This window comes from Vigna umbellata, chromosome 2 (assembly GCF_029865625.1).
Source record: "Vigna umbellata cultivar VRB3 chromosome 2, Vumbellata_1.0, whole genome shotgun sequence".
Lineage (NCBI taxonomy): Eukaryota > Viridiplantae > Streptophyta > Magnoliopsida > Fabales > Fabaceae > Vigna > Vigna umbellata.
In genome coordinates, this window is record NC_142166.1 from 38021509 (window position 1) to 38032430 (window position 10922).

A 10922-nucleotide genomic window follows, 5' to 3' on the forward strand; every position below is an offset into this window, starting at 1 on the left:
TCGTTTTATCTTTAAATCCAAATTTGTCCCTATTGCTACAATGCAAAAGTTGTCTTCAAAATTGACAAAGATTCCATCAACAAAAAATTACATTTGTACAAAAAATTTACTTCAGTAAATAACTGCAAAAACATCTTACCTTATAATTAGTAACTGTAGTTAGTAAAAATCCATTGACTTTTTTTTAACAAAAATATATTAAGAGCGAAATAATTACTTTAACTAATTTCTACATACATGTAACCAAAAAGTCAATTAAAGCTCGTTTCTATCTTAACTAAACTTTAATAATTACACTATAGTATGTTAAATAAGTGATTTGTACTTAGAGAGATTTTATAACACTCGTTTGTTGATTCATCAAACAACATACAATCAAGTGAGAAAGATTGAATTTTGGGTTAAAATAGGTTTCGCGAAAGAAGTTAATACAAATTTATAAAACAGAAAATAAAAATCAGTGACATGTGAGATACATTGTTCACATTTTGTTTACTATATTTAAACCCATTAGAAAAAGAACTAAATCAAACAAAAAAAATGTGTGACTTTATCGAAAAAAAAAACTAAGACCACATGCAAAACTAGAAACAAAATAGCATTTAAACTATAACATACTAATATAATTAAGGATGTGACCTTTTTCGCTTCACTTGTCATACGCTAAAATCGAATTGGGTTGGATTGACTCGTCAAATAAAAATGACCACTAACGATAACACATTCAATTACTAGGTTAAGTTAGTTCATCATTTTTGTTTTTTATTTTTTTTAATTTGTTTTCAAATTTTTATTTTTTTAAATATACATAATGAATATTAAAAATATATTTAATCATATAAAATATTTTTTAAACTTTTAATTGATTAATTATTATTTTAAACTTTTAATTGATTAATTAATATTTTTAATTAGATAAATTAAAATAATTATTACATTTACATGTTAAATTATTATATTATAACTAATTATTGAAATTTAATTTTTAAAGATTAATAATTTATATTAAAATATTATTATATATTTATACTTTTAAAAAATATAATATAAAAAGAGTAATCTTTTAAGTTTTTTTTTAATTCTTTTTTAAAATGACCAACATCGAGATGAGACTAGTCCGTATTTTGGTCAATTAATAGACAATATCGAAATAAACAGATAGATTTTTAATTCTATAAATTCTATTTTATGTGGATTTATATATTGGAGAACTCAACCCATCTTATCATCCTTAAATATAAAATTATATACAATAATGTATTTGATTTAGGATTCAACAATACACAAAATCAAGACAAGCAACACTAGTTTATGACTTTATCTCCTCTAACCCCAAAATTTCACAATAAACAAACGTTTAATTGAGTCTTTAAATACCACAAACTTCCAAACACTACACACCATAACATTCTAAATCAAACATTAAACAAGGATTGGTGGACAAGTTATTATAAAGAAAAACGCTTCTTTAACAATGTTTTTGACATAGTTTTGACAATGCCACGTTGCGATTGTCCATTGATTCAATTTGAAAAACGAAATTCGAGATTCAATATTGATCAGGGGAGAGTATTATGGGTAAGGAAATATACGAAATTTCTTTTCACGCTTTTTCTATTCTTCTTTCATTCGCGGTTTGGCTCTCTCATCTCTCTCGTCTTTTTGTGGAACCCTAAAGCCTTGGCCCACCTTCGTCTCCATCGTTCCTCTTGGTTGGTCTCTCACCTCTGTTATACTCTTTGTTTCTGGCACGATCTAGCACTTGTGCAACATTGAAGCCGTCTTGAACATCCCTGTCCACCATTGTTATTGTGCCTTCTCGGTGCCGTGTTGTTTTGTTGTTTTGTGGTTTTCGTGTGTTGCGCGAACCCTAACCATCTTCTCGAGCATTGGCGTTTTCGTGTTGGACGAACCCTAACCTTCGTGTCCACCATTTTTCCATTGTGCCTTTTTGCTGTAAGATTGAAGTTTTATCCAAGGTTGGTAACATTATTGAGAGTGGATCCTGGACAATGAGAACATGAGAAGAATTGAAGTGCTAGCGGAATATGGATTGTTACAGGATTAGTTTCATATGTAGAGATTTTATTTGTATTTAGAGGAAGATGGATTTTTTGCTTTGCAACAAACAATGATATTTATGTACAAATTGTTATTGCAATAAGATGATAGCTTTCATGATTACTTAATGTGTAATGTCATTTCATTTACGTTGTGTGTGTTTTGATGATAAAGTAACACCCAATATTAATAAGTTTATGACATTAATCCAATGGTTTACAATTGATTTTGGTGTTTAGGTGTGAGTAGAGTGTGAGAAGTCATGTTTTGGAACTTCATCATGAAGGAAAGAAACAATGTTTGTGAGATTACCAACTTAGGTGAAGTCCTGAAACTTGTGGAAGCCAAAAACACATTGGTAATCGATTACAACTGGCTCGTAAACGATTACACGTGAAAAATCTTGATTTTGTACATAAACTTGTACTGTAGGAGCCAACTGTGATAACCTGGGTGACCATGGTCAATATTTATTACTTTTTGACATAAATTCAATGTTTTTCACATGATCTTGATGTTTAAGTGTGAGTAGAGACTGAGAAGTGATGTTTGGGCACTCCATCATGGAGGAAAGAAACAATGTCTGTGATATTACCAACTTAGGTGAAGACCTAAAAGTTGTGCAGCAAAAAACATACAAGTAATCGATTACAACAGGCTCGTAAACAATTACATGAGTAAATTATGGGTTGATAGTAATTTGAAAGCTCTTTGAGTCTATATTCCAACAAAATAAGAATCAACTCATTTGGAGTTCGGTGAAGAAAGTTATGAGCAAAACAACTAGCAAAGGTCAGAGGTGGCAAGAATGTGTAAAACGTTAACTTTAAGGAATTAACTGCACCTACTGAGATGTCTAAAAATCACAAATTAGTAGTCCATGGAAAGAGTTTTGAGTCTATTTTATAATAAAAAAAGAATCACATCATTTGGAGGTTTGTGGGAAAAGTTATGATTAAAATAGTCACCAAAGGTGAAAGTTGACAGCATGTTATCTCACTCAAATTGCTTGAGTCTTTCCTCCATCATGTGTTGCCCAAACCTCATCTTTCAGGCTCTTCTCAAACTTAAACACTAAAAAGAAGTCTCATCCATTAAAAAAGAATGAAAAAATTACGTAAAATGTCTTTGGCTACTTATGTGCCTACAACTGGCTCCTACAGCACAACTTTTTGTACAAAACCAGATTTTTTTTTTCGTGTAATCATTTACAGGATCCTTGTAATCGATTACAATGGCCAAAATGGCCTACACTGGATTACCAAGGCATAACTTGGGCAAAAATGGTCATAGACTTCACCTACCTTGGTTCAAAAACATATACGGGCTTTGACGATTGTTGACTATTTTAATCATAACTTTTCCCACAGACCTCCAAATGATGTGATTCTTTTTATTAGAAAATAGACTCAAAAAAATTTTCAATGACTACTAATTTGTAATATTTGGACACCTGAGTAGGTACAGTTAATTCCTTAAAATTAACGTTTTATATATTCCTACCACCTCTGACCTTTGCTGGTTGTTTTGCATTTAACTTTATCCACGAAACTCCAAATGAGTTGATTCCTTTTTTATTAGAAAATAGACTCAAAAATATTTCTAATGAATACTAATTTGTAATTTTCCCATCTAAAATAAGAAACATGAAACAATAACTTGAAAGTAAATTCATTTAAAAAGCTTAGAAAAATGTTGTTTTTGGGAATTAACTGCATCTACTACAGTGGTCTAAAAGTTATGGGTTGCTAGTCATTTTAAAATATTTGAGTCTAGATTCCAACAAAACAAGAATCAACTCATTTGAAGTTCGGTGAAGAAAGTTATGAGCAAAACAACTAGCAAAGGCCATGGATGGCAGGAATGTGTAAAATGTTAACTTTAAGGAATTAGCTTCACCTACTCAGATGTCCAAAAATCACAATAGTAGTCACTGGAAATTTTTTTTAGTCTATTTTCTAATAAAAAAAGAATCACATCAATTGGAGCTCTGTAGGAAAAGTTATGATTAAAATAATCAACAAAGGTCAAAGTTGACAGCATGTTATCTCACTCAAATTGCTTGAGTATTTCCTTCACCATAAGTTGCCCAAATCTCAGTTTGCAGGCTCTTCTCACACTTAAGCACTAAAAAGAAGTCTCATCCATTAAAAAAGAATGAAAAAATTATGTAAAATGTCTTTGGCTACTTATGTGCCCATAGTTGGCTCCTACAGCACAACTTTTTGTACAAAGCCAAAAGCTTTTTCGTGTAATCGTTTACAAGGTCCTTATAATCGATTACAATGGCCAAAATGGCCTGCACTGGATTACCAAGGCATAACTTGGGCAAAAATGGTCATAGACTTCACCTACCTTGGTTCAAAAACATATACGGGCTTTGACGTTTGCTGACTATTTTAATCATAACTTTTCCCATAGACCTCCAAATGATGTAATTCTTTTTTATTAGAAAATAGACTCAAACATATTTCCAATTACTACTAATTTGTAATATTTGGACACCTGAGTAGGTACAGTTAATTCCTTAAAGTTAACGTTTTATATATTCCTACCACCTTTGACCTTTGTTGGTTGTTTTGCTTTTAACTTTCTCCACGGAACTCCAAATGAGTTGATTCTTTTTTTATTAGAAAATAGACTCCAAAATATTTCCAATGAATACTAATTTGTAATTTTCCCATCTAAAATAAGAAACATGAAACAATAACTTGAAAGTAAACACATTTAGGAAGCTTAGAAAAATGTTGTTTTTGGGAAAATAACTGCATCTACTACAGTGGTCTAAAAATTATGGGTTCATAGTCATTTTAAAGATATTTGAGTCTAGATTCTAACAAAAAAAGAATCAACTCAGTTGGAGTTCGGTGAAGAAAGTTATGAGCAAAACAACCAGCAAAGGTCAGGGGTGGCAAGAATGTGTAAAACGTTAACTTTAAGGAATTAAGTGTACCTACTCAGATGTCCAAAATTCAAAAAGTAGTAGTCCTTGGAAATATCTTTGAGTCTATTTTCTAATAAAAAAAGGAATCACATCATTTGGAGATCTGTGGGAAAAGTTATGATTAAAATAGTCAGCAAAGGTCAAAGTTGACAGCATGTTATCTCACTCAAATTGCCTTTGGCTACTTATGTGCCCACAGCTTGCTCCTGCAGTACATGTTTTTGTACAAAGCTCACTTTTTACTCGCATAATCTTTTATGAGCAAATTGTAATCGATTACCAGTGTATTTTTTGCCTGTACAACTTTCAGGACTTCACTTAAGTTGGTCATCTCACAAACATTGTTTCTTTCCTCCATGATAGAGTTCCCAAACATGACTTCTCAGTCTCTACTCACACGTTAACACTAAAATCAAGTGAAAAATATTGGATTTATGTCAAAAAGTTATAAATATTGACTATGGTCACCCAGGTTACCACAATTGCCTCCTACAGTACAAGTTTATGTACAAAACCCATTTTTTATTCGCGTAATCGTTTGAGCAAGTTGTAATCGATTACTAGTGTTATTTTTGGCAACACAACTTTCAGGACTTCATTTCACATTGGCCACTTTCTTCATTCACATTCCAAACAACACCTCATTTCACAATGACAATAACTAAGGAAATAACAATTCAATTAATATTAACAATAATTAACGGAAGCAAAGATGTATCTTTTATAACATTGAACAAAATTGGGTACATTACACTCATTTGTTCATCTATGTACAATGTTGTATGACTTTCTATAACAAATCAATACAAAAATCACCCATGTCGGATTCTAAGCGCTCTATTTCCAGTGTACGGAGTCCTAAGTGCTATGTTCTTGTAACGCTTTCATGATCCGCTAAAGCACGCATAAAACTTTCTCTGCGTTTTCTTTTTTGTATGTTTTTTGGTGTTGGTTGGAAGCTGAAAACTCTGAACCAGAAGCCCCTTTCCACGTCACAATTATACATTAAAATTTATTTAAGAATGCACCAATCATGTGCCGCCACATGGCATTGTCAAAAAGTTGACAAACCAGCGTTGTCAAAATAGCGGGATCCAAAAAATATCAAAGTCACTCTAAAACTCAATCTATGATTGAATGTTACTTACACTACCAGAAAACCTGGCTGTTTACTAAAAAAAACTTTATAAACCTAATTTGTCCGTTTTGCAACACAAGTTTCAACTGAATTAACAGATAAAACTAAAGAAAAAAAAAGTATCGAGTTTGATTGATTAAGAGATTCTTTTAGTATTTGTGTATTATTATTGTTTCGGTTGTAGGGGCTGAGTCGTCCAATGCCTCCACGTCCTCCTCTTCTCGTCTCTCGAATGTCCGATTGTCGCTCCCTATTTCTCGATTTCCTTCTCTGCGTGCGGGTGGGAGACCTGCGAAAGATTCTCCGATGCCAAAGTCAGTTTGAGAGCAATGGCGTTTTTCGATAGAACATTAATAAATGTGCAGTAAATGCAACCTATCTACCACTCACCCTGGATCCTGTATTTATAATTTTTGCTATGGGCTTGGGATTAGTGAAAAGTTAATCACGCCCAAATTCAGCCCAATAGCTTTTAACCACTACTTATCTTAATCCTGGTTAATTAGCGATGTGACCGGCCGGTCTCCCGAAGTTTGGCCTTACTACCGGTCGGCCCATATAGGCAATCTGGTTAGTTGGCGGCATGACCGACCGGCCTCATATGAGTTGCTGTTTATCCGGATGGCGAGCGGCAAGGTTGCATAATCATGGTGATACGGACGTCCGACCTATCGCGCTCGACCCCTCCCGATGTTGAGCAGAAGGTAGCGTGGTTGGACCATTATGGTTATGCGGACATCCGGTCTCTTTGATGCCCGGTCCCAACCGATACAGTAACAAAAATAATTAAGTCGTTATTCGTTAGATACTTATTTAGATATTAAAAAAATATATTTTACAAAATTTTAAAATAAAATTTAAATAGAATTAAAAACAATATATAATATAATATAATATAAATTAAATTAAATATAAATTAACATTTAGTTCTAATTAAATTTAATATAATAAATATAAATTAATTTTAATTTTAATTAAATGTAATTTAATAAAATATATATTAAAATTTAATTTTAATTTTTATAAATAATAAATATTCACAAGAGTAATATATTATTATTACACAATATATATTAAAATATCTTCTATTTTTATATAATAAATACTTATGGATACAAATTATTCATCATAAATTTTATTAGTAATTACTCACTAACATAAATATTTTTTTCAAATGATGATACTTTGACAACATTTTTTTACAATATTTTAACATCATTTACGTGTCATTCTGTGATTGGTCCAAAATTACTCCATAATAAATAATAATAATCATAAATATCAACATGAACCAATCACATAATAAGATGTAGATAATATTAAAATATTGTTAAAAAAATGTTATCAAAGTATCATTATCCATATTTTCTCGCATATGGAATACGGGCTTGTCATTTGGTCCTTTTTACTTGAGGGATATACGTGCAATTGATTTTAGAGTATTTCATCTACACCCCCAATATTTCATCCTGCACCTCCAAAAATTATAATTTTAACCTTCTAACATCTCATTTTGCACCTCTAACTTTCTTAAAAATTTCATTTTGGATGTTTTTTTGTAGATAGCGAAGATGGAATTGAGTGTGACGTTGTGTTCGCTTTCGCCGATTTGCAACGATGGAATTGAGTGAATTTGCGGGATAAGTGATTTTAGTATCACTCGCATATATGAGATGATTTGCGGTGGTTGTAAAGCAAATGTCATGTTTACCCTTAGTATATTTGATAATACCAGCAGAGGCAGCAGGGAAAAATAAGATATTCGATTCTTACATGTGATAATCGATTTCAGGCAGAGTTAATATATAATAATGCACGTTAATATGAGACATTGTTTCGTACATCATGAATGTTACTATGGCTGAAGATGGGCAAGGAAAGCTTGAAGCAGGAAGAGCCGTTGAAGATGGAGAAGCAAAGGTTGAAGATGAAGTTCTGTATTCGGTTCCAAACGCTGTATCTGGTTCCATTTCTCAGAACAAAAATAACGAATGCAGTGTATTCGGTTACGGGAGTGCGTATTCGGTTACGCTGCAAAGTTATAGGAATGTTGGGTGGTGTATTCGGGTCTTAAAAGGTTGTATTCGGTTCCAGGTTATTGGGTGAGCATGGTGTAGACCTGGATTCGGTTACGGGCTGCGTTATTGTGCACCACCTAGCTTGAAGGCGTGACAGAGTTTTTCAACCTCTTTGGACTAAAAATCTTTTTTGCGGTAAAAAAGAATGCACTGTTCTCACAACGCTGCATCAGCTTCTTCTCGCGCTCAAACTGCTGAGAGTGCAGTGCAGTGCGGAGTTCTTGAGAGAAAGCGCTGAGGTTCGTGGAAATAAATGTGGATGTGTTCACGGAACGGGATAAGGAATTGAGGGAGAGAACGGGAAGCACTACGGTGCCGAAGATCTTCTTTGATGAAAAGGTGATAGGAAGGCTGGTGGAGCTCAACGCACTACGGAAGGACGACAACAAGGAGTTGGAGAGACAATTAAAAGACGGAGAAGGAGAGGGGTCGGCGACTCCAATGTACGGTTTCGATGAAACGGTGGAGGAAGTAGTGAAGGAAGAAGCAACCGAGGAGACTTTGAAGGTAGTTAAGGTTTTGAGGCTGAGGTTGCCATTTAAGGTGTTGAAAATGAAGATTGCAAGGAACTACTTTGCAGGGAGTGAGTTGATGGAGTTTTTGATTCGCAACCATGGCTACCCTCCTACCAAGATATATTCAATGAGTTTTATTTTATTTTACTATTTTTAATTTATTAAATTTTGAGTTTGAATTGAATTAGGATAAAAATAAGAATGAATTAATTAAGACATCAATTACTTATATATATATATATATATAGACATAACATTTTATTTTTAGATTTTAAAAATTAATTTTATTATAAATTCATTTTAGACATCAATTAAAAATTCATTTTACTAAATTATAATTTTTTAAAATTTTAGAAATTAATCTTATTAATTATTTTTAATTTTTTACTTTTTATAAATATTTTTACAATTAAATATAACCTTAATAATTATCATTTTATATTACTTTAATAACTAGGGACATTTTGGTAATCTTTAATATCTATCAATTAAACTAATTTTTTAAATTTGTCACATCAATCAAATCTTACACTAATTCTCACAAATTTTACTTCTAAATTCACTCTCTTGCCCACGAATCTACTAAAAAAACAACAAAAAAATTATCTTTAAATCCACTCAAATCCATTCAAATTCATCTCCTCCTCAAGAAAACAAAGCATTAATGCTCAGGTATTTTAGTTTTGGGAAGGAGCTGCTTCGGGTGTTGAAATCTCTTTGTATTCAGATTTTATTAGCTTTCTCAAAAAAACAACATTATTAAAAAAACATAATTTTCAGGAAAGTTTCTCGATACATTTATCAGAAAATTGATTTGATTGGACGGTGAGAATCAACATTTCTTGAATCAAAACAATATTTTCATTAAAACCAAAATTTGACTAAATAAAATTACCATATTACTCTCATTAAACCCTTTTATGTGACAAATAAGATATTTTCACCCTTCACCATTCATTTATGGAATGATCCAAACATAAGAAAAATCTGAAAGGGAGTCCCTCTGCAAGTAGAAAACAAGAAAAAACATCTCTCAAACAAAAAACAGAGCAATCCATACACTTGCATTGCATCATTCAATACACTTCAATCAAAAAGCCCATAAAATCATGAAATTAACTACTTTTCACACCAAAGTTACGACAGCTTTTGTTTTCGACATGCATGTTCCTCTGCAAAACATCTCACGTACAATCTTATTTGCTCAAAGAATTAAAGAATATATATATATTTTTCATCGTTGGGTTCAAGGCAGAGGCACCGGGGAGAAAACATACGCAACCAGGTCAACACACCCTAAAATCTAAAATATTCGCAAAATAATAATAATAATAATAATAGTAATAATAATAATAGTGAAAAGAAAAGTTAGCTTCATGCACGTGGTCTACAGTTCGTCATCTTCTTGCTCCACCCTCCCACCCATCACTCTTCTCTTTCTCTCTCCTTTTTTTTTTCTCCTTTAATTTAACAACACAGATAAATGAAAAAAATAATCCACCAAACAAAAAATTTATAGTTGAGACATTATACGCAGTCTCCTTTTTGAGCAATAGAATTTTCCGGTACAGTGTTTTCCAAGTTATGTGTAACTAACACCTTGGTCTTTAGTCTTTTCGGATAATAAATAAACCATGTTATCCATTATCCATTAATAAAGATACCCCAAAAGGGTTTTGTTTAATAACATATATATGTGTCTGCTTACTTTTCTTCTATTGCTAGACACCGCAAACAATAATAAGGAATCATGAATAACTTCCATGGCTTCAGGCTCGAGCTTCCGTTTACGAACGAAAAGGCAAAAAAAAAATGTTTTTTTTTTAATAATGGATTCATGAAATGAGGTCTCTCCATTCTCTAGAAGCTTCATCCGTATCCATGGACGATATCCAATTATCATTGATCCACCGTGAGACGAAGACTGAGAAGAAGGGCAAGGTTTCGTCTTGGAATAAAATACTTTCTACTTTATAATATTTCTAGAGAATGAAAACAACCCATAAAATAGAGAAAGTGGATGGAGTGTAGTGCGTAGATCCAATCACCAGAACTCCTTTCCTCACCAAACCAAACCAAACCATTTAACCTAATAAAGCCCAAAATCTTACAATTCACATCAATAAATGTCTTTAACTGCTTCAACGTTGTTGAGACCGTTGCACGTCGTCCTCTAACAACAGAAA